This window comes from Adiantum capillus-veneris, chromosome 6 (assembly GCF_014529385.1).
Source record: "Adiantum capillus-veneris isolate H3 chromosome 6, ASM1452938v2, whole genome shotgun sequence".
NCBI classification, from domain to species: Eukaryota; Viridiplantae; Streptophyta; class Polypodiopsida; order Polypodiales; family Pteridaceae; genus Adiantum; species Adiantum capillus-veneris.
The window spans coordinates 45,563,215-45,587,245 of record NC_140936.1 but is presented as its reverse complement, the minus strand read 5'-3'; the positions used below and the strand labels follow the sequence as shown (position 1 = coordinate 45,587,245).

The following is a 24,031-nucleotide window of genomic DNA, read 5'->3' as shown; positions in this document are numbered from 1 at the left end:
GAAAGTAGGCAGGGCAAATTGAGTAAGTTTGTATATAAGTAAACCTAGACTAGCACTAATTGGTAGAAGAGGCAGCAGGAGCTCCACGCTCAACAAACAACTTCTCAGCAGAACCCCAAGCCCTAGCGTTTTTGCTCCACAGCAACGACCTAGCGTTTTTGGACCAGATCAGCCAGCGTTTTTGCTCTTGCAGATTTCTGGCAACAGAAGACTCAACAAGAGACCTAGCGTTTTGCATTTGCAGGACATCCGACGATAGCAGATCAGTTTTGAGCCCTAGCGTTTTTGGTTTGCAGATCAACCCCGGCGTTTTGCAGATTTACCACGATGGAACATCAAGGAACATCAGCGTTTTCAGTTTTCAGCAGTTAGCATCCGCAGATAAAGTCCTGAATCTCGCAGATCTCACCTTCCCGCAGAGCAGTTCCTCGACGCACGGTCAGTTTCTGCAAGGTTTACAGTTTCAGCTTAGAAAACGCAGATTTCAGCATCTGCGTTTTCAGCGCGTCGTCGTCGTACCGTCGTCATCGGCATCGTCATCGACATAGAGTCAGAATTCAACAGATAGAAGATTTGCAGATTTCAACCATTAGAGTTTTCAGATTTTAGTCCGTCTCGTCGTCGTCCTCATCGTCATCGGCATCGTCGGCAAGTCCAAGCATTGTAGAGATTTGTGCAATCATAAGTAGACCGCTCTCGCCATAGAGAGTGGGGCCTTTGGAGGAGGGTTTTACAACGTCTCTGGTGTCGTATTTCTCTTCTCTCTCTATCTCTTAGTCTCATACACTTGCACGCACAATGTCCATTCACTTTGTTTGTGATCATAGCATTCTCTCATTAAGAACAGAAGGCTCTCCCGTCCATAAGAACATAAGGAACCTTGAGCACAGTTCGGAGCACTGATCTTGAGCAAAGCGCAAACATTCATTCCGCTGCACCTTACACTGCCACTTTCTTGAAGGACAATGCGCTTACATGGTGGACGATATTGTTAATGCAAGGACAGACACCCGCCACTTGGGTCTACTTCAAGCAAATGTTTTGCATCTGCTTGGCTGTCAAATGAATTTGAAGCCGATGTCATGACAGATTGGCACCAGCTGTCACGTGACACATCCAACCCTATGTGTCCGTGGACAAGCATGACCAGGGTTCAATTCAGTCTAGTCAGTCTAAAATAGGAAGTGATGTGGCACTTTTGTGAGTCTGTTCGCAGACCGTGCATGACCAGTCACGTAGAGTAGATGCATATCCTCCGGTTCCACACAGCATGATCATCAACATTCCCATCAGAATCCATCAGGGGAATTTTCCAGTGTATTAAAACCTATTTTCCCTATTTTTGACATTTTTCACTTATTTATTAAGTGACTTTTGTCGAGAACTAGGTAGGGCAATTTTGTTAAGATAATATATAAGCAAATCAGAGTTAGCACTTTTTGGCAGAAGAGGCAGCAGGAGCATTGCTCAACAGGCACCTTCTCAAGCAAGACTTCCCCCAACCTGCAACCTGGCGTTTTTACCTAAACACACTAGGCTCCAGCGCTTTTAGCCTAAGCCCATCATCGTTTTCAGCCTGGCGGCCCTAGCGTTTTCAGCCTAAAGCCAACGTTTTCATTCCTTGGAGCCTGGCGATTTCAGCACTGAAGATCTGGCGTTTTCTCCTCAACTAGGCCAGCGTTTTCAGCAAGGGAATTCAGCAAGCAAGAGACTCAGCAACATAGCGTTTTTGTAGCTTAAATTCAGCGCTTAAGAGCCAGCAGCATAGAGTTTTTGAAGCAGCAGAAATTCAGCAGCATAGTGTTTTTGAAGCAGCAGCAAATCAGCGATTCGAAGCACTCAGTTTTCAGCCCTAGTCTCGTCCTCGTCATCCACACCGTGGACCTCGACATAGCAAGCAGTTGTCCACACCGTCGACCTCGACATAGCAAGCATTTAGACTCATTGCATCAGCCATTGTACCAGATTGTGCAATCAATAGTAGACCACTCTCGCCATCGAGAGTGGGGCCTTCGGAGGAGGGTTTTACAACTTCCCGGTGTCGTATTCTCTTCTCTCTCTCTCTCTCTCTCTCTCTCTCTCTCTCTCTCAGTCTCATGCACCTTCACTCACTGTGTCCATTCACTTTGTTTGTGTCCATTGCACTCTCTTATAAAAGAACGGAAGGCTCTCCCTTCCATAAGTAAAAGGAATCCTTGAGCACAATTCGGAGCACTAATCTTGAGCAAAGTTCAACATTCACTTCCACTGCGCTTACTTCGGCTACATGCAAAAGCTTGCTGGAGTACAATCGGAGGTTTTGTAAAGCGTTACTCTCAGTGACTCCTATAGATTTGTGCTATTGGTAGAGTAGATAGAGAAGTACTGTTGTGGGCTGCCTGAAGGGCTTCGGGACTACTTTACCAAGAACAGAGTGGCTACCCTCACCCAGCTCATTGAAGTTGCTAACACTGGTCTTACCTTGTTGAAAGGAGAGGACAGTGGGTTTCCGAGCAAGGAGAAAGGAGGGTGTCACAAGATGGGCACCACGTGCCAATAGAAAAGAACAGACTGAACACGCTTTTAGCACTTCAATAACAACTGAACTAAAAGAGAGACACGACATGCGACATGGAGTGGCGGAATTCCACCCCAGAGAGTATTGGCCCCAAACCTTGGTGCCCCTTTCGGTATTTCTTTATATTGCATCAACATAGTACAAGCCGGTACTCCAGACTTTGCACCTTCGCCAGGAAGCATGCCAGAGAATGAGCCCTAACCTCATATTTAAAGGCCCTTGGCCTAAAAAGCAATTACAGTGAAAAGCCTTCAAAACTCAAAAGCTTCTGGTCCAAAAGCAAAGCCATTACTCTCAGCACCTCTAAACGACATAGGCTGCGGTCTGGGGGGCGTTTGGTTGTAAAAGGCCTCTATATCTCCCGGCCCGTACCTTTTTAGGTTATGCGGGAGGAATGATGAGGGAGTCGTTGAATATCTCCCGGCCCGAACCTTGTTAGGTTATGCGGGAGGAGTGATGAGGGAGTCGTTGAATATCTCTCGGCCCGAACCTTGTTAGGTTATGCGGGAGGAGTGTTCATCGGCGGCTTTATGTTTCTATGTCTTGTAACATGCATATGTGAGCATTTGTGTTGCATTGTGATGTGCCAATTATTGAATATTTCTAATTGGATGAGATTGCCTGGGTATGTAACTTTAGAGATGCTCCCAAGGCTTTAGCCTATATCCAACAATTTGACATAGCATTTTTTGGAGGCGGCTATACAGAGCACCCCAAGATTAGACGGGCAACATCTTTTCTGAAAGGCAATGCATGAACATGGTGGTCAACTCTTTTGTTAAGAAAAGAAGCTCCAACAGAGTGGTTGAAATTGAAGAAACTATTTGTTTCTTCATGCCTCACTCAAGAGTATGAACGAGATGTGAGAACTGATTGGAACCATCTTCGGATGACCAGAGGTGACACTTCGACATCAATGAGGTCCCGGATGGATCTAGATGCGATTACTAAATGTGTTGCTGGTAGTCATGGTCTGAGATTTGGAATGAATTTATGTGATGTGATTTGAATGTGGTCTGAATGTGATGTGACTCTGAATGTGATGTGAGTGTTGTCTTTGTACAAGGGTTGGATTTGGGTCGTCTAGTGCGTCAGTACTTAAGAGTCAGTGTCTGCTGAAATGGTTTATGGCCTCTGTTTGTTTTGCAAGCTTAATGTAGGACGATTACAATTCTTTCAAGAGGGGGTATGTCACAAAATGATGACGTGGTTGTTGATGTGGACATGCCGTACGACATGCTGATGTGGCAGACAGTACGATGCTTACGTGGCAAACTGTACCAACACCGTAATGTGCGCTGCTGACGTGGTAGATTGTACAGAATTCCGCTTTTTTGGCTGGTTGCTTTTATTGGCAGATTTTGAGCCAGTTGCTTTTGGGATAGTTTGCTTTTAAGTTTCACTGCTTTTGGGGGCTCTGCTTTTAGCATCCCTTTGTAAAAATAAAAGGAACTCAAGGGCCTCACTCTGCAGAGCTTTTGGACGCAGAGTTTGAGAGAAGAGTCCCACGGGCAATTGTAACTTTGTTTGATCATTAATAGAAAAAGAAATACCGAAAGGGGCGCCAGCTTTTGGGGCCAATACCTATGGGCACGGAAGTACATCGAGCCGTGTCGACCAAAGTGAACTGTGACTTTAAAGTTTTGAAGTGTTTTAAGTGATTCTCTTGTGTGTCGTAACAGATTCTAGACTTGGGGTGCCCAAGTCGGTGTGATAGACAGACATTTAGAAGAGAGGTTATCAAACTTGGATCGAGTGGAGGTTCCACAGCAGTTGAACAAAGAAATATTGGAGGATCAGGCAGTTCAAGAGCAGCTTGAGTTGCCCGAGTTTTGACCAGTCCAATTGACTTTGGATCTCTTGGAGATTCAATTGCATGTGCCTCTCACAGTAGGCATTTTTCAGGGCGAACAGAAGAGCGAGTCTATGCAATTTGATGAGGATTTTGACAATTTAGCAGGCTTCACATCTCCATTGCCAGCTCAATTCTTCGTGGTTGGTCCATGGAGATCTCCAGGTGTTAATAATTGAGGAGTTGGCCACCATGCGTCGACATTCTTTTCTAGCAGCTATCAAGATCACGTCACTTTTTCCTCGACCCAGAGAGAGCCGTCAAAGTCGACGATGCGAAAGTGTAGAGCAATGGGGAGAATACACGAGAGAGAGAAATAGAGAGAAGAGATATTGGTGAATCAATGGTCCTTGGCAATGAATTGATGATTATACAATTGGGGCTAGGTGTCAAATTGCCCTACCCAAAGTTTGACGTCCAGACTTCCCAGACAATGAACTTTGAAACACATCCTGTCCATAATTTGGCTAACATCAATGGATTTGTGCTCATCCATAGTGTTTTAGATACATTTGATTGGTTCCTTGCCAAATGTATGTGCCTTGAACTCCGATCTATAGGTTTAAACACCGAGAACTTGAACTCTAACACATGGATCCAAATTATTTGTAGGGAGCTTCATTTTTCCCCTCTGTGCCGCTCACAAGTCTCTCTCTGGCTGAAGCTAGTTGCGACAACCACCACCTGACCACCTGACTAGGAATCTCGCGTTGTGGCCATTGTGGTCACCACCATGTTTGCCATGTTGATCCCCATTGTCAATTCTTTATCACCGTTATCTCTGTTGTCACAAAGTGATGACGTGGCGGACAGCAGAAACCCTAATTTTTGCCAGAAACCCTAAAATTCCTGCAAACCCTAATTTCTGCCAAAAACCCTAATTTCCGGAACTCGCGAAGGCTAATTTTTTTTTTTAAATTTTCATTTTTTATTTTTATAATGATGAGCGACGCGAATCTTGCTTCTTCTCCATGCCATGAGAAAGAGAGAGAACTTGCTTTAAAAAAAAAAAAAAGAGACTCTCTAAGAGAGAGAGAACTGATGCTTTTTATTTTGAAAGCTTTTGGGGCTCTGCTTTTGGGCATCCCTTGTAACCTTTAAATTAGTGGTGAGGGCCTCACTTCTCAGGGGCTCTGGACGCAGAGTCTGAGAGTGAAACCCTAACCGCTCTCTTGTACTTTGATGATTGATTAATACAAAAAGAAATACCGAAAGGGGCGCCAGTCTTTGGGGCCAATATCTCTAGGCACGGAACTCATCCGGGCCAGTGCAAATCTATTGTGATCTGCGAATTGTTTTGAAGTGGTTATTTGGTGCTGTCGCGGTTGATTCTTGACTTGGAGTGTCCAAGTCTGTTACAGTGGTATCAGAGCACGGCGGATTTCTCTTCTACGGGAAATCCGATCCCCGATTTTTTTTTTTCCGCGGCACCTATGGCTTCAGGCAATGATCAGTCGACTCCCTCTGCATCTGGAGATGCGGGCTGGGATGACAACGAAGATTCAGACAGAGAGTATGGCCCGGGCGCCTTGGCCTACTTAGGCAGAGCGTCGCCAGTTGATCGACGATGCAACAAAGATGATGCTCAATTTTGCCAAGGACCTGAAGATGGCAAAATATATGAACCAGACCTCTTTGGAAGAGGTGCAGAGAACCACAACACCACTCCCGAAACCCGCTCTCAAGAAACCTTCTGCCGCCAAGAAAATATACGGAGAAGGAACTGGAGAACGTGGTTGATGCACGGATTGCTCAGCTTTTTGACGCGCAAAAGAAAGCCAAAAAGCACGGCAAAAAGCAGAAGAAAAGCACTGACTTTCCAGGTTATTTGGGTCGTCAGTCGACATTCGACAAGGCAAAGAAACAGAAGAAGCGTGTCAAGTTTGAAGGCTTACCCAGTTCTTCTTCTTCTTCTTCTTCTGATAGTTCTTCTAGCTCCTCGGATTCGAGCGAAGAAGACAGAAAAGGTAAAAAGCGAAGCAAGAAACGAAGCTTCGGAAAGGGCAAGAAAAAGGCAAAGAAGGCTACATCTCGCCCAGAGACTGACAGTTCTACTGAGGACTCGTCTACAGACAGCTCAGATTCCGATGACGAAAAGTTTTATGCGAACAAGAAGAATTTTTACAAAGCCAACCAGTATGACTTTCTTGAAGATAAAAGGAAGAAAGTCCGAGAGTTTAAGGTAGGTGGCCACTTGATCACGTTTGATACTTTCTCAAGATACTCAGATGCTTCGAAGGCTTTGTCTTTTATACCGCAGTTTGACATCGCTTTCGCGGGAGGACGCTATTCAGAGCACTCCAAGATTCGGAGAGCTACCTCTTACCTTAAGGGGAATGCTCGTACTTGGTGGTCCACGCTTCTTTTAAACAAGACTGCGCCAGTTAAATGGCTGAAATTTAAGAAGCTTTTTATTTCTTCTTGGTTGACGCAAGAATATGAACGAGATGTACGAGCTGCTTGGAACCATCTTCGGATGACCAAGAAAGATACAATCAATGCTTATTGTGAAACATTCTGGAGCTCTTTTCTACCCGCCTCTTCATTCAAGAAGATCTCGTTCAGAGAACAGATTGAGCGGTTTACCTTGGGTCTACCTACAGAGATCCGAGATCACTGCTTGGAACAGAAGTCAGCTTCTATTCAAGAGTTGATGAGTCATGCGAAGCGGGGCTTTGCCATTCACTATGGCAGTCTGACCTACCCCACAAATGAGGCCATGACACAACGAGCCGAACAGACTTATGGGAATGAAAGTAGAAAGAAAAAGAGCAACCCAAAGAAAAAAGGATGCACGACCCAAGCTTACTCCCGAGGAGAGAGCTCGCTTCATCAGAGAGGGGAAGTGCTTTGGATGCGGGGAATATGGGCAGATCTCCGCAAAGTGTCCTAAAAAGGCACAGAAAGAATAGAATGATAAAGACGATGACGACAGGTCTGAGAGTTCGAGAGCAGCTGAGCAATGTGGCAGAAAAGGCAGATAGAAAAGCAGAACTGGTACCACATGGCGTGGGACCTGCACCGAATCTAATGAATGAAAGTACAAACTTTGCCGCTTTTGGGGCAAAGTGAAGGATCAAGAAGCTCTTTTGAAGGAGCCAAGGCCAACTTCTTTTCACTTGGAATTGGCGGCTCGATTTGGAATTACGCTCGATAGATTGACGCCACAGGCAGAGGTAGTTCGACTGGCACCCGGATGGGATGTTGCCATTACACCGAGCATTGGCAAACTTGTTTGCAATGATAGGGGTGTTCAGGACACGTGAGTGACGTTCTACTCAGGATCCCTTGGTACCACAAGAACTACGCCGTGGTTGACTACCGGGCCGAGAAAGCGACTTTGATAAATGAAGGGCTTAGAGATTGTACTTGATGAACTTCAGTTTCTTACTCATTCTTTTGGAAGAGAACTGAACGATGGATAAAGGTTGAATATGTTTTGACATGATCAAAAGAACGCCAAGATTTTTCTCCACACTCATGCCGATTGCTTTTCAGAGGGCCTGAAGATCAAACCATTGATCTGATACCTGGAAGCACGCCACCGAATCGGCCACCTTACCGTGTGAGCCGAGTACAGAATGAAAAGATTATGAACCCAGTGAAAGACCTCTTGGAAAAGGGTCTTGTCCAGCCTAGTACTTCACCGTATTGCTCTCCAGTGTTGTTGGTTTGAAGAAAGACGGATCTTGGAGAATGTGCATCGATTATAGCACTCTCAACGAAATCACCATCAAGAACAGATCTTCGATTCCTAGGATCGATGATATACTCGACAGGTTACAGGGATCCTCGTGCTTTAGCATGAGTGACTTGAAGAGTGGATATCATTAGATTAGGATAGCGCCAAGAGATGTCTATAAGACGGCTTTTCGGACGACTTTTGGGTTATTTGACTTTTTGGTAAGCCTTTTGGCTTAACCAATGCTCCTGCGACATTTAACCGGATGATGGACAGGATTTTTCGAGAGTACAGGCTATTTGTTGGCACTTTCTTTGACGACATCATTGTTTTCTCCAAGAATGAGACAGAACGCAGAGATCATCCGCTTCAAGTCTTTCAGGCATTACGAGATCACACGTTAGTGATTAATGCAAAGAAAAGTGAATTTTTCCTACCAGAGATACACTTTTTTGGGACACATTGTGTCAGCGCAGTAGGAGTGCAAATGGACCCGGCCAAGATAGAGACTATCCGTGATTGGTCCGATTTGAGGAATGTCCATGAAGTTGGAAGCTTCTTGGGACTGTGTTCGTACTATAGGCGGTTCATACGAAAGTTTGCAGAGGTTGCTTCCCCTTTGCATACCTTGACACAGAAAGGAGTACCTTTTTTCGTGGGGACCCACAGAGGTGACTGCCTTTCGGACATTGAAAGAGAAATTGACTACGGGACCTATTTTGATTTTGCCGGACTTGCAGAAGTCATTTGAAGTATATTGTGATGCTTGTGGTCATAGTCTGGGTGCGGTCTTGATGCAAGAAGGCCATGTCATAGCTTACGAGAGCCGTTTGTTCTCTAGGCCTGAGATGACAACACAGATCTATGAGAAAGAGCTTTTGGCGGTTATCCATGCTCTTACTCAGTGGCGGCATTACCTACTCGGAGCGGATTTCACTGTCTTTACAGACCATCAGAGTTTGCGCTACTTCTCGTCACAGAAGCAGCTTTCGGAAGAGTAGATGCGGTGGGCGAATATCTTGTCACAGTTCCACTTCCATATTGTCCATGTGCAGGGATAGAAGAATGTGGTGGCAGATGCTTTGTCTCGGAAATCGTTGGTTCTGGCTGTTTCCGTGATACATCATAGGAGCTTCGAGGATATGGTCGATTAGTATGCCACAGATACAGATTTTGCAGATATTTTCACACGGCTACGGGATGGGGAGACAATAGTTGGATACTCCCTTCGGGAAGGCTACTTGATGAAAAAGACTATGTTGTGCGTTACATAGCTGTTGAGGGAGAAGGTTATGACTGAATGCCATTGTCCACTTTTTACGGGTCACCGCGGCATTGCTACCACCATGAAAGGGGTAGAGAGATTTCTTTTGGCCGAGACTCAAGAAAGATGTGGAAGAGTTTGTGCGTAGTTGCTTGGTATGCCAGAAGGTCAAGTTTGACAGGCATAAGGCACATGGATTGTTACAGCCTTTACCCATACCCACCCGCCCCTGGAAAAGTATTGAAATGGATTTCATTTTTGATCTCCCGAGAACACAGAATGATCATGATGGTTTTCCGATTACATGGCACGTCTGAGACGATTGTCTCCGACAGAGACCCCAGATTTATGAGTTTGTTTTGGAAGGGAATTTGGGAGAACATTGGCACGCAGTTGCAGTTCTCGTCATCGTTCCACTTGCAGACTGACGGGCAATTTGAGATTGCCAATTCAGTGATTTTAGATTTATTGAAGTCTTGTATCTCGGATCTAAAGACTCAATGGGAAAAGAACCTATTTTTGGTGGATTAGCCTACAGTAACACGATACACTCTTCGACGGGAAGACGCCATGTGAGATTATTGAAAGTGCTGCGAAGGTTCTGTCACAAAGTGATGACGTGGCTAGACTACAGAAACCCTAATTTCTGCCAAAAACCCTAATTTCCAAAAATCGCGGAGGCCGATTATTAAACCTTTTTTTTTTTTTGGGTGAAATTTTGAGCGACGCAAATCTTAGCTTTTCGCTTTGATTTGGGAGAAAGAAAGAGAAAAAGAGAACTTGCTTTTTACCGACTCTCTAAGAGAGAGAGAGAATTGATGCTTTTTGATTTCAAGCTTTTGGGGCTCTGCTTTTGGGCATCCCTTGTAACCTTTTAATTAGTGGTAAGGGCCTCACTTCTCAGAGCATCTGGACGCAGAGTCTGAGAGTGAAACCCTAACCGCTCTCTTGTACTTTGATGATTGATTAATACAAAAAGAAATACCGAAAGGGGCGCCAGTCTTTGGGGCCAATATCTCTAGGCACGGAACTCCGCCGGGCCAGTGCAAATCTATTGTGATCTGTGAATTGTTTTGAAGTGGTTATTTGGTGTTGTCGCGGTTGATTCTTGACTTGGAGTGTCCAAGTCTGTTACAGCGGTATCAGAGCACGACCGATTTCTCTTCTACGGGAAATCCGATCCCCGAATTTTTTTTTTCCGTGGCACCTATGGCTTCAGGCAATGATCAGTCGACTTCCTCTGCATTTGGAAATGCGGGCTAGGATCACAACGAAGATTCAGACAAAGAGTATGGCCCGCCTCGGCTTACTCAGGCGGAGCAAAGAGAGATGGAGCGTCGTCAATTCATTTGCGATGCAACAAAGATGATGCTCAATTTTGCCAAGGACCTGAAGATGGCAAAATATATGAACCAGACTTCTTTGGAAGAGGTACAGATGGAGTGGCAGAGAACCACAACACCACTCCTGAAACCCGCTCTCAAGAAACCTTTTGCCTCCAAGAAATTATACGGAGAAGGAACTGGAGAATGTGGTTGATGCACGGATTGCTCAGCTTTTTGACGCGCAAAAGAAAGGCAAAAAGCACGGCAAAAAGCAGAAGAAAAGCACTGACTTTCCAGGTTATTTGGGTCGTCAGTTGACTTTTGACAAGGCAAAGAAACAGAAGAAGCGTGTTCGATTTGAAGGAGTGCCCAGTTCTTCTTCTTCTTCTTCTTCTGACAGTTTGTCTAGCTCTTCAGACTCGAGCGAAGAAGACAGGAAAAGCAAAAAGCGAAGCAAGAAACAAAGCTTCGGAAAGGGCAAGAAAAAGGCAAGGAAGGCTAAATCTTGCCCAGAGACTGACAATTCTACTATGGACTCGTCTACAGACAGCTCAGATTCCAATGATGGAAACTTTTATGCGAACAAGAAGAATTTTTTTACAAAGCCAACCAGTATGACTTTCTCGAAGATGAAAGCAAGAAAGTCCGAGAGTTTAAGGAAGGTGGCCACTCGATCAAGTTTGATACTTTTTCGAGATACTCGGATGCTTCGAAGGCTTTGTCTTTTTTTCAGCAGTTTGACATCGCTTTCGTGGGAGGACGCTATTCAGAGCACTCCAAGATTCGGAGAGCTGCCTCTTACTTTAAGGGGAATGCTCGTACTTGGTGGTCCACGCTTCTATTAAGCAAGACTGTGCCACTTACATGGCTGAAATTCAAGAGGCTTTTTATTTCTTCTTGGTTGACTCAAGAGTTTGAGCGAGATATACGAGCTGCTTGGAACCATCTCTGGATGACCAAGAGCGATACAGTGAATTCTTACTGTGAAAGATTTTGGAGCTCTTTTCTACCCGCCTCTTCATTCAAGAAGATCTCGTTGAGAGAACAGATTGACCGGTTTACCTTGGGTCTACCTACAGAGATCCGAGACCACTGCTTGGAACAGAAGTCAGCTTCTATTCAGGAGTTGATGAGTCATGCGAAGCGGGGCTTTGCCATTCACTCTGGCAGTCTGACCTACCCCACAGATGAGGCCATGACACAACAAGCCGAACAGACTTCTGGGAATGAAAGTAGAAAGAAAAAGAGCAAACCAGAGAAAAAGGATGCACGACCCAAGCTTACTCTTGAGGAGAGAGCTCGCTTCATCAGAGAGGGGAAGTGCTTTGCATGCAGGGAACATGGACATATCTCCACGAATTGCGCTAATAAGGCACAAAAACAACAGAATGATAATAACAACGACAGGTCTGAGAGTTCGAGAGCAGCTGAGCAATGTGGCAGAAAAGGTAGATAGAAAAGCAGAACTCGTACCACATGGTGTGGGACCTGCACCGAATCTAATGATGAAAGTACAAACTTTGCCGCTTTTGGGGCAAAGTGCAGGATCGGAAAGCTCTTTTGAAGGAGCCAAGGCCAACTTCTTTTCATTTGGAATTGGCAGCTCGATTTGGAATTACGCCCGACAGACTGACGCCACAGGCGGAGGTAGTTCGACTCGCACCCGGATGGGATGTTGCCATTACACTGAGCATTGGCAAACTTTGTTTGCAATGACAAGGGTGTTCAGGGCACGCGAGTGACGTTCTACTCAGGATCCCTTGGTACCACAAGAACTACGCCGTGGTTGACTACCGGGCCGAGAAAGTGACTTTGATGAATGAAGGGCTTAGAGATTGTTCTTGATGAACTTCAGTTTCTTACTCATTCTTTTGAGAGAGAACTGAACGATGGATAAAGGTTGAATATGTTTTGACATGATCAAAAGAACGCCAAGATTTTTCTCCACACCTCATGCCGATTGCTTTTCAGAGGGCCTGAAGATCAAACCATTGATCTGATACATGGAAGCACGCAACCGAATCGGCCACCTTACCGTGTGAGCCGAGTACAAAATGGAAAGATTATGAACCAAGTGAAAGACCTCTTGGAAAAGGGTCTTGTCCAGCCTAGTACTTCACCGTATTGCTCTCCAATGTTGTTGGTTTTGAAGAAAGACGGATCTTGGAGAATGTGCATCGATTATAGCACTCTCAACGAAATCACCATCAAGAACAGATTTCCGATTCCTAAGATCGATGATATACTCGACAGGTTACAGGGATCCTCGTGCTTTAGCAGGATTGACTTGAAGAGTGGATATCATCAGATCAGGATAGCGGCAGGAGATGTCTACAAGACAGCTTTTCGAACGACTTTTGGGTTATTTGAGCTTTTGGTGATGCCTTTTGACTTAACCAATGCTCCTGCGACATTTAACCGGATGATGGACAGGATTTTTCGAGAGTACAGGCTATTTGTTGACACTTTCTTTGACGACATCATTGTTTTCTCCAAGAATGAGGCAGAACACAGAGATCATTTGCTTCAAGTCTTTCAGGCATTACGAGATCACACGTTAGTGATTAATGCAAAGAAAAGTGAATTTTTCCTACCAGAGACACTTTTTTGGGACACATTGTAGGAGTGCAAATGGACCGATTGTAGGACTACTTGTGATTGGCCCGATTTGAGGAATGTCCATGAAGTTAGAAGCTTCTTGGGACTGTGTTCGTACTACAGGCGGTTCATACGAAAGTTTGCAGAGGTTGCTTCCCCTTTGCATACCTTGACACAGAAAGGAGTACCTTTTTTGTGGGGACCCACAGAGGTGACTGCCTTTCGGACATTGAAAGAGAAATCGACTACAGGACCAGATTTGACTTTGCCGGACTTGCAGAAGTCATTTCAAGTATTTTGTGATGCTTGTGGTCGTAGTCTGGGTGCGGTCTTGATGCAAGAAGGCCATGTCATAGCTTACGAGAGCCGTTTGTTCTCTAAGCCGGAGATGACAACACAGATTTATGAGAAAGAGCTATTGGCGGTTATCTATGCTCTTACTCAGTGGCGGCATTACCTACTCGGAGCGGATTTTACTGTCTTTACAGACCATCAGAGTTTGTGCTACTTCTTGTCATAGAAGCAACTTTCGGAAAAGTACATGCGGTGGGCGAACATCTTGTCATAGTTCCACTTCGAGATTGTCCATGTGCAGGGACAGAAGAATGTGGTGGCAGATGCTTTGTCTCGGAAACCGTTGGTTCTGGCTATTTCCGCGAAACATCATAGGAGCTTCGAGGATATGGTCGATTAGTATGCCACAGATACAGATTTTGCAGATATGTTCACACGGATACGGGATGGGGAGACAGTAGCGGGATACTCCCTTCGGGAAGGCTACTTGATAAGAAAGACTATGTTGTGCGTTACACAGCCGTTGAGGGAAAAGGTTATGACTGAATGCCACTGTCCACCTTTTACGGGTCACCGCGGCATTGCTACCACCATGAAAGGGGTAGAGAGATATTTCTTTTGGCGGAGACTCAAGAAGGATGTGGAAGAGTTTGTGCGCAGTTGCTTGGTATGCCAGAAGGTCACGTTTGACAGGCATAAGGCACAGGGATTGTTACAACCTTTACCCATACCCAGTTGCCCCTGGGAAAATATTGAAAGGGATTTCATTTTTTTTAATCTCCCGAGAACAGAGAAGGATCACGATGATTTTCCGTTACATGGCACGTCTGAGACGATTCTCTCCTACAGAGACCCCAGATTGGAAGGCAATTTGGGAGAACATTGGTACGCAGTTGCGCAGTTCTCATCATCGTCCTACTTGCAGACTGACGGGCAATTTGAGATTGCCAATTTAGTGATTTTAGATTTATTGAAGTCTTGTATCTCGGATCAGAAGACTCAATGGAAAAAGAACCTATCTTTGGTGGAATTTGCCTACAGTAACACGATACACTCTTCGACGGGGAAGACGCCATGTGAGATTGTTGAAAGTGCTGCGAAGGTTCCATCCTTCCTGAGCACGAAAGATTAGATATTGGAAGCGGATTAATATTCGCGAGATTTGGATACGGCTTTTGCCAAGGTTCGCGAGACTTTGCAGAAGTCTCAAGAACGACAGAAAAAGGCAGCGGATCGCCATCGTCGCGACTTGAAATTGAAGGAGGATGATTGGGTGCTCTTACGTTTTGAGAAGGCACGCCTACGAAAGAAAAAGGGAAAGGAGAGCCTTTTTCTAAAGCTTAGTATGCGATACTACGGACCTTTCCAGATCACTGACAAGATAAATGATGTCTCCTTCCGATTGAGACTGATAGATACTTGAAGGATGCACAATGCATTGCATGTGAGTCTCTTGAAACTTGTTAAGGGTGATGTGCCTGATGATGGGGAGCCTGATGAGCAACCCGAAGTGGAAGAAAAGGAGGAGATCCTTGTTCCTGAACAGATTTTGGCACATAACGATACGAAGAAAGGTAAAGTCCAAAGGCAGTTCTTGGTTTAGTTCAAGAGCTTTCTTGCATTTGATGCGAAGTGGATGGAGGAGGAGGACCTAGCAGATACTCCTCGGATTGTGAAACTTTACCTCGATGTTTTGGTTTAGCATAGTCTACTCCAAATGGAACCCAGAATTCAGCTTGGCCGGAGATTTGGTGCAGTGGGATGCACAAGAGGGGAGTCACTCGACTCCTTTGTCAACAGATGCCTCGATTTTGATACTAAAGTCATTGATGTCTCTTTGAGCTTCAGGGATACTGAGAGCTGACAGTATTCTGCTAGATGACTTTATGAAATGGAATTCCTGATAATGATACTGGTTTGTTCTTGACTTCTTGTGAGTGCAGGAACTGATAGACGAAATGACTGCAGCATTTTGGTTTGATTGATCTCGAATAGACATGGTTGCAATAGGGGTTAGTCAATCGGACATCGATGAGGTCCCGATTGGACCTAGATGTGATTGCTAGCTACATTGCCGATAAATCATGGTCTAAGATCCGAATGAATGTTGAATGTCATGTGATGTCTTGTGATGTCGTGTGATGTGACTGTCGATTTTGTACATGTGCTAGATGTGTGTTCCTAGTACGTAGGTACTAACAGCCAGTGTTTGCTAAGACGGTTTATTGCTTTTGTCGGTTTTGCAGGCGTAATCGCGGTCGATTACAATGCTTTCAAGAGGGGGGTATGTCACAAAGTGATGACGTGGCGGACTGCAGAAACCCTAATTTCTGCCAAAAACCCTAATTTTCGGAAATCGCGGAGGCGGATTATTAAACTCTCTTTTTTTTTTTTGGGAAATTTTGAGCGACGCAAATCTCAGCTTTTCGCTTTGATTTGGGAGAAAGAAAGAGAAAAAGAGAACTTGCTTTTTACTGACTCTCTAAGAGAGAGAGAGAACTGATGCTTTTGGATTTCAAGCTTTTGGGGCTCTGCTTTTGGGCATCCCTTGTAACCTTTTAATTAGTGGTGAGGGCCTCACTTCTCAGAGCATCTGGACGCAGAGTCTGAGAGTGAAACCCTAACCGCTCTCTTGTACTTTGATGATTGATTAATACAAAAAGAAATACCGAAAGGGGCGCCAGTCTTTGGGGCCAATATCTCTAGGCACGGAACTCCGTCGGGCCAGTGCAAATCTATTGTGATCTGTGAATTGTTTTGAAGTGGTTATTTGGTGTTGTCGCGGTTGATTCTTGACTTGGAGTGTCCAAGTCTGTTACAGGTTCCATCCTTCCTGAGCTCGAAAGATTAGATATTGGAAGCGGATGAATATTCGCGAGATTTGGATACGGCTTTTGCCAAGGTTTACGAGACTTTGCAGGAGTCTCAAGAACGACAGAAAAAGGCAGCGGATCGCCATCGTCGCGACTTGAAATTGAAGGAGGATGATTGGGTGCTCTTACTTTTGAGAAGGCACGCCTACGAAAGAAAAAGGGAAAGGAGAGGCTTTTTCCAAAGCTTAGTGTGCGATACTACGGACCTTTTCAGATCACTGACAAGATAAATGATGTCTCCTTCCGATTGAAACTGCCAGATACTTGGAGGATTCATAATGCATTGCATGTGAGTCTCTTGGATCCTGTTAAGGGTGATGTGCCTTATGATGGGGAGCCTGATAAGCAACCCGAAGTGGAAGAAAACGAGGAGATCCTTGTTCCTGAACAGATTTTGGCACATAATGATACGAACAAAGGTAAAGTCCGAAGGCGGTTCATGGTTTAGTTCAAGAACTTTCTTGCATTTGATGCGAAGTGGATGGAGGAGGAGGACCTAGCAAATACTCCTCAGATTGTGAAACTTTACCTCGATGTTTTGGTTTAGCATAGTCCACTCCAAATGGAACCCAGAAACTCAGCTTGGCCGAAGATCTGATGCAGTGGGATGCACAAGAGGGGAGTTACTCCGCTCCTTTGTCAACAGATGCCTCGATTTTGATACTAAAGTCACTGATGTCTCTTTGAGCTTGAGGGATACTGAGAGCTGACAGTATTCTGCTAGATGACTTTATGAAATGGAATTCTTGATTATGATACTGATTTGTTCTTGACTTCTTGTGAGTGCAGGAACTGACAGACGAAATGATTGCAGCATTTTGGTCTGATTGATCTCGAATAGACATGGTTGCAATAGGGGTTAGTCAATCGGACATTGATGAGGTCCCGATTGGACCTAGATGTGATTGCTAGCTACATTGCCGATAAATCATGGTCTAAGATCCGAATGAATGTTGAATGTCATGTGATGTCTTGTGATGTCCTGTGATGTCGTGTGATGTGACTGTCGATTTTGTACATGTGCTAGATGTGTGTTTCTAGTACGTAGGTACTAACAATCAGTGTCTGCTAAAACGGTTTATGGCTTTTGTCGGTTTTGCAGGCGTAATCGCGGTCGATTACAATGCTTTCAAGAGGGGGGTATGTCACAGAGTGATGACGTGGCGGACATCAGAAACCCTAATTTCTGCCAGAAACCCTAAAATTCTTGCAAACCCTAATTTCTACCAAAAACCCTAATTTCCGAAATTCGCGGAGGCTAAAAAATAGAATGACGAGCGACGCGAATCTTGCTCTTTCTCCATGCCATGAGAAAGAGAGAGAACTTGCTTTAAAAAAAAAAAAAGAGACTCTCTAAGAGAGAGAGAGAGAACTGATGCTTTTTATTTTAAAAGCTTTTGGGGCTCTGCTTTTGGGCATCCCTTGTAACCTTTAAATTAGTGGTGAGGGCCTCACTTCTCAGGGCATCTGGACGCAAAGTCTGAGAGTGAAACCCTAACCGCTCTCTTGTACTTTGATGATTGATTAATACAAAAAGAAATACCGAAAGGGGCGCCAGTCTTTGGGGCCAATATCTCTAGGCACGGAACTCCACCGGGCAGTGCAAATCTATTGTGATCTGTGAATTGTTTTGAAGTGGTTATTTGGTGCTGTCGCGGTTGATTCTTGACTTGGAGTGTCCAAGTCTGTTACATCTGTCCATCTTGGCTTTGCCTTTGTCCGTTTGTGAGTTCCTACGTTTGCCTTTGGCTTCGCATTCTCGAGCCAAACAAAGCATTGTGGCACATTTATAACAACGGTTGTCATACCTCGTGGGTACTGAGGCAGCTAACTGTAAGGTGTAGTGGAATGAATGTTGTTCTTTCTCAAGATGAGTGTTCCATATTGTGCTCAAGGTTCCTTTTTGTTCTTATGGAAGGGAGAGCCTTCCGTTCTTAATGAGAGAGTGCTTTGATCACGAACAAAGTGAGTGGACATTGTACGTGCAAGTGTATGAGACTGAGAGATAGAGAGAGAAGAGAGATACGACACCAGAGACGTAAAACCCTCCTCCGAAGGCCCCACTCTCGTTGGCGAGAGTGGTTTACGATTGATTGCACAAACTGGTACAAAGTGTATGCATGAAACTGATGCAAGTCTAGGCTAGGTCGATGTCGACGACGGGGATGGCGAGACCGACTCTATGGCTGAAATCTGCTACTCTTTATTTGCTGTCCAAAAACGCTGCTGGCTGAATTCTGCTATGGCTGAAAACGCTATGAAAAACGCTGCTTTTGCTCTTCTTTAGGGCTGAAAATCTGCTGCTACTGTGGGGCTGAATTTGCTGTGGGAAAAGGCTGAAATTGACCTGTTGAAAGTCGCCAAGGGCTGAAAACTGTGGTGCTTCTTGCTGGGATGAAAAACGCTAGGGCTTGATGAAGCTTCTGAAAGCGCGAAGTAGAAGGTACTGGTAGGTGTGCGTCGCAATGTAGTGCAGGATTGGGGCAAGAAGCAGGAGGGGGAGTGCAACAGAGAGGAAGCGCTAGGGATCGAAGGAGGGAGAGAGAGAGCTCACGTTTTTGGGGAAAACTCCTAAGTGAGGTTTGGGTTTTCCCACTTTTATTATAAGTGACTTTAAAACAATGTGTCCAGGTTCAATATAAACTTGGACAAAGTATAAAAATGTAGAAGGTACCGGTAGATGCGCGTCGCAATGTAGTGCAGGATTGGGGCAAGAAGTTGGAGGCGGAGTGCAGCAGAGAGGAAGCGCTAGGGATCGAAGCAGGGAGAGAGAGAGAGCTCATGTTTTTTTCTCAATAAGTGAGTTTTGGGTTTTCCCACTTTTATTATAAGCGACTTTAAAAAAATGTGTCTAGGTTCAATATGAACTTGTACAAAGTATAAAAATGTACAAAAAGGGGTTATTTAGGCATTTAACCCAACAACCTCCCACTTAAAGGCATAAATGACGCCTTTAAGTTAACCAACTCCCACCAGCTGTATGCAATGCTCATGTTGAGCCTTAACAAGACTCTTGGTGAGAACATTTGCAGGGTTATCCTGTGTATGGATCTTAGTCAAGGTGACTAGACCATCCTCCAATACCTGTCTTATGAAGTGGTACCGCACATCTATGTGTTTGGTACGCGCATGAAACATGGTATTTTTTGCTAAATGGACAGCACTCTGGCTATCACAACCCAACACGAGTGTATGAGCAGGCATGCCAAGTTCTTTTGCAAGTCTGCCCAACCAAATGGCTTCTTTTGAAGCCTCTGTGGCTGAAATATATTCAGTCTCAGTAGTACTCAATGCCACAATTTTCTGTAACCTAGAACACCAAGAGACTGTACCACCAGCAATGGCAAATACATATCCACTGGTAGATTTCCTGGTATCCATGTCACCTGCCATGTCTGCATCACAATATCCCTGCAACTTTTAAGTCACTTTTGCTATAACAGATACACTTTGATTGTGTACTTTTCAAATATCTCAGAATGCATTTGACAGCTTCCCAAAGCGCTTTGCCAGGATTCGACATGTATCGACTAACAACTCCCATTGCCTAAGCAATGTCGGGACGAGTGGCAACCATAGCATACATAAGAGAACCACAAGTTGATGCATAAGGGATTCCCTTCATTGCTTTCAATGCTACCTCATCCTTTGGGCAATCTGCTTTGCTAAGCTTAGTGTATGGAGTTAAAGGTACCCCAAGAGACTTAACATCAACCATATTAAATCTGTCAAGTACTTTTGCAATGTACCTTTCTTGAGATAAAAACAACAATTTCAGGTTTCTATCTCTTTTAATACGCATGTCCAAAATATACTGTGCATCACCCAAGTCCTTCATAGCAAATGCTGAATTTAGCTTACATTTCAGAGCATCAAGACTAGTCTTATGTTTTTCGGCAAGCAGCATGTCATCAACATAGAGAACAAGTATGATGGGACTACCATCTTCATCCCTTTTCGTATACAAACAATGATCTGCATGGCTACGTGTAAAGCCTCGAGACATCATAAAAGTGTTAAACTTCTTATACCACTGTCGCGATGATTGTCTCAAACCATACAGAGCCCTTTTCAGTTTGCATACAAGTTCCTCCGTGTAGGAACTACAAAACCTTTAGGTTGTTTCATGTATATGGCCTCTTCAATGTCACCATGCAAAAACGTCGTCTTTACATCCATTCGATTCAATTCCAAATCAAGCACCGCAACGAGAGCAAAAAGGACACGTAAAGTTGTAAGCTTTACAACAGGAGAAAATATTTCTTGAAAATTAATTCCGTCTTTCTGTGCATATCCTTTTGCAACCAATCTTGCCTTGTACTTGGGTTTTTCATCCACTATCTTAATCCTGTATATCCATTTGTTAGGAAGAGCCTTTCTCTCTTTAGGCAATGGCACAAGATCCCAAGTATCATTTGCATACAAGGATTTCATTTCCTCTTGCATCGCAAGCTCCCACTTACTGCTTGACTCACATGATTTGGCCTCTTTATATGTAAGAGGTTCACCCTCATCTGTCAACATTACATGATCCAAAGAGGGGTTAAATCTCGGTTGCCTTCTCAAACGAGTTGACCTGCGTACCCAATGATCTACATTCTCAGGCAATGGTTCTACATCATAAGGTAACTCATTTTCAGCTCTATCATGCTGCTGAAAATCATTTTCAGCCAATTCAGGTGGCTATTCATCCTCATTAGGAGCATCAAAATCATGTCCTACCTCCTTCTGGCTCAAGGTTAACCGACTGATTATCAATTTCAACTTGCGGTAATGCATCATGAGGCTCTTTTTCAACATCAATGGGTGGCACCGAAGGCTGAAATCTGACTGTTTTCTTGTCAGCATCAGATTTTGTAGCATTCTTAAGCAATTTTGCCTCATTGAATACTACATCTCGGCTGCGTATTACCTTTCTAAAGTGTGGTAACCACACTCTATAGCCCATTTCACCTTTTTCCCCATAACCTAGGAAGACTCCTTTAATTGACTTTATATCAAGCTTTGTTCTCAAGTCATTGCGTACATGAACAAAAGCTTCACAGCCAAATACTCTCAAATGATCATAAGAGACAGGTTTGCCAGACCAAACGTCCTTTGGAATGTCATTTTTCAACGTACTATTAGGAGAGCGATTGCAAATGTGAACTGCAGTTTTCAATGCCTCCCCCCAAAACTCTTGGGAAAGATTAGCGGTGGACAACATGCAACGCACTCTCTCGCATAAAGTACAATTATACCTCTCACCATTAGTAGACGGATTATAAGGGGCTGTCAACTCCTTTTTAATCCCATTTTCATCACAAAAACGCTGAAATTCAGCAGATACATACTCTCCTTCATTATCAGATATGAGGTATTTAAGCTTAGTACTCTTTTGCGTAGTGACAAAAGCATAAAATTTCTTAAAAGCATTAAAAGTCTCACTCTTTACTTTTCAACAAATGCACCCATCCTTTCCTAGTACAGTCATCAGTGAATGTAACAAAATACAATGAACCACCAAAAGACTTAACAGGCATAGTGCATACATCGGAGTGAATAAGATAAAGAGGATTAGCTTTGCGAGAGACACCAGAGTAATAAGAAGATTTCTTTTGCCTTCCATAAAGGCAATCGTTACAAAAATCCAAGTTTTTGCCTTTTATATCAACCCTCTTCAGAGAGGAAAGCACGTCAATACCCTTTTGGCTCATATGGCCAAGTCTCTTATGCCACAATTCCGTGTGTGAAGCAACTTCAGCAACAGCAAGAAACTTGCCAGGCAAAGCTTTGCATCGAAGATAGTACAAAGTACCTCTTTTAGACTCTTAAAAGACTCTTTTGCAACAAGCATAGAGCCCTTAAGCAACTTCCATGAATCCCCAACAAAGATGGTAGTATAACCATGTACATCTAACTGGCCAATAGATAGCAAAATTTTCTTAATGCCTGGTATAAACCTGACATCATTCAACACAAGCTCTTGACCGTTGTTAAGAGCTAAACGCATAGTACCCATTCCCTCAATATTGCAAGCAAAATTATCACCAAGGTACACCTTGCCATAATTGCCTGCAGCATATGTAGTAAAACACTCCAAAGATGGAGTCACATGGAATGAAGCACCAGAATCCACTATCCATGACTGGGATAGGCTATCATTAGCACTGAGCAATGCATCAATGACATCTTTCTTCGAGATAAGCATGTCTTTTGCATTAACTATCACTGAATCCGAGGGACATGAAGCCGCAACCAAGATTTCCTCAACGTCTGACAACTCCTCAATGACCACACTAGAGGATATATTTGCATTCTCAGCATCCCTGGAGGAATCACTTGCTGATTTTTCCCCTTTCTTCTCATCTTTCTTCTTCTTATCTTGTGTTTCCTTCTTCCTTTCTTGCTCTTTCTTGAAATACTTGCAATCGGGTTTCTTGTGACCCTTTTTGCCACATTGATAACAAGTGACATCCTTATCCTTTGTCTTGCTCTTACTTCTATTTTGAGTCCTGTTGCCCGCATCACACTTTTGATTTCTACCTCTTGCATTGTAGGCAGAACTGCCACCTTCCCCATTACTTGTGTCTAATCTCTTCATTGAGAATAGACCCTCTCACACCGTCATACGTGAGGGTGGGACTGTTGCTCAAAGAGACAACCAAGGTTTCCCAAGTATCTGACAAAGTCATAAGCAAGAAAATAGCTTTCAGCTTATCATCGAATTGCTGAAGCCCACTATCCTACAACTGACTCAACACACCTGTAAAAGCACTCAAATGCTCAGAAGCTGACTTCGAGTCATCAAGCTGCATATTCACCAACTTTCGCATCAAATGCACCTAGTTCACAGGCGTCTTGTTTTCATAATTGGATTTTAGCTTTTGCCATATTGCATAAGTAGAGTCCAAACGCTTGATGTCCGTCAAAATGTCATCATTGATAGCCATTTTGATGTAGGCCATAGCCTTCTTATTCAACCTGGCCCACTCTTCGCCAGACAAACCTGGCGGCTTATTCTCTCCCAATGCATCTTCACAATCCTTTAAGAAAAGAATACCTTACATGCGTTCTTGCCAGAGGTCGAAGCTTTGACCATCGAACCGTTTGATTTCCATCAAACTTTTAGTGTCAGATGCGGAAGAGGAAGAAGCCATTTTAATTCAACCACAAGTGTGTATAGAAGAGAGCCGCAATAGGCTGAAAATTTCAGCAAATAGGAGCAACCACAAGACTTTGCATACGATAGACCACAATTTCTTTACATGAAACTCTTCGAATCTGAAATTTCAGCTGAAAAGTGAAATTTCAAGCACCTCTTTAGAGCTTTTCACTCATTTTGTGGCGACAAACATCAACACATGTGATCCCACAAGTTTGGTACACCTGCGTATTGCTATTTTGACATGTTATAACGTGTAAATCACCTGTTTTGACCTAAGAACAGCCTGTTTTCGGCTGTTTTGGTGACCTTTTCTCCGGAAGCAAGAGGCTTCGCGATGGAAGCGAAATTGATCGCGGGAGAGCAATTTTAACTTGCTGTCTAGCAGACTGCGTAGGGTTGTTTTGAAACCATAGGGCTCTGATACCAGTTGAAAGTGTGA

General features: G+C 44.1%; 1 protein-coding gene across 2 annotated transcripts in view; it reads left to right on the top strand.

Annotated features, from left to right (window-relative positions):
• Positions 1-24,031, top strand: part of LOC147455446 (FAD synthetase 1, chloroplastic-like) — a 52,138-nt gene that overhangs the window by 3,422 nt on the left and 24,685 nt on the right. The gene's annotated exons all lie outside the window — the stretch shown is intronic.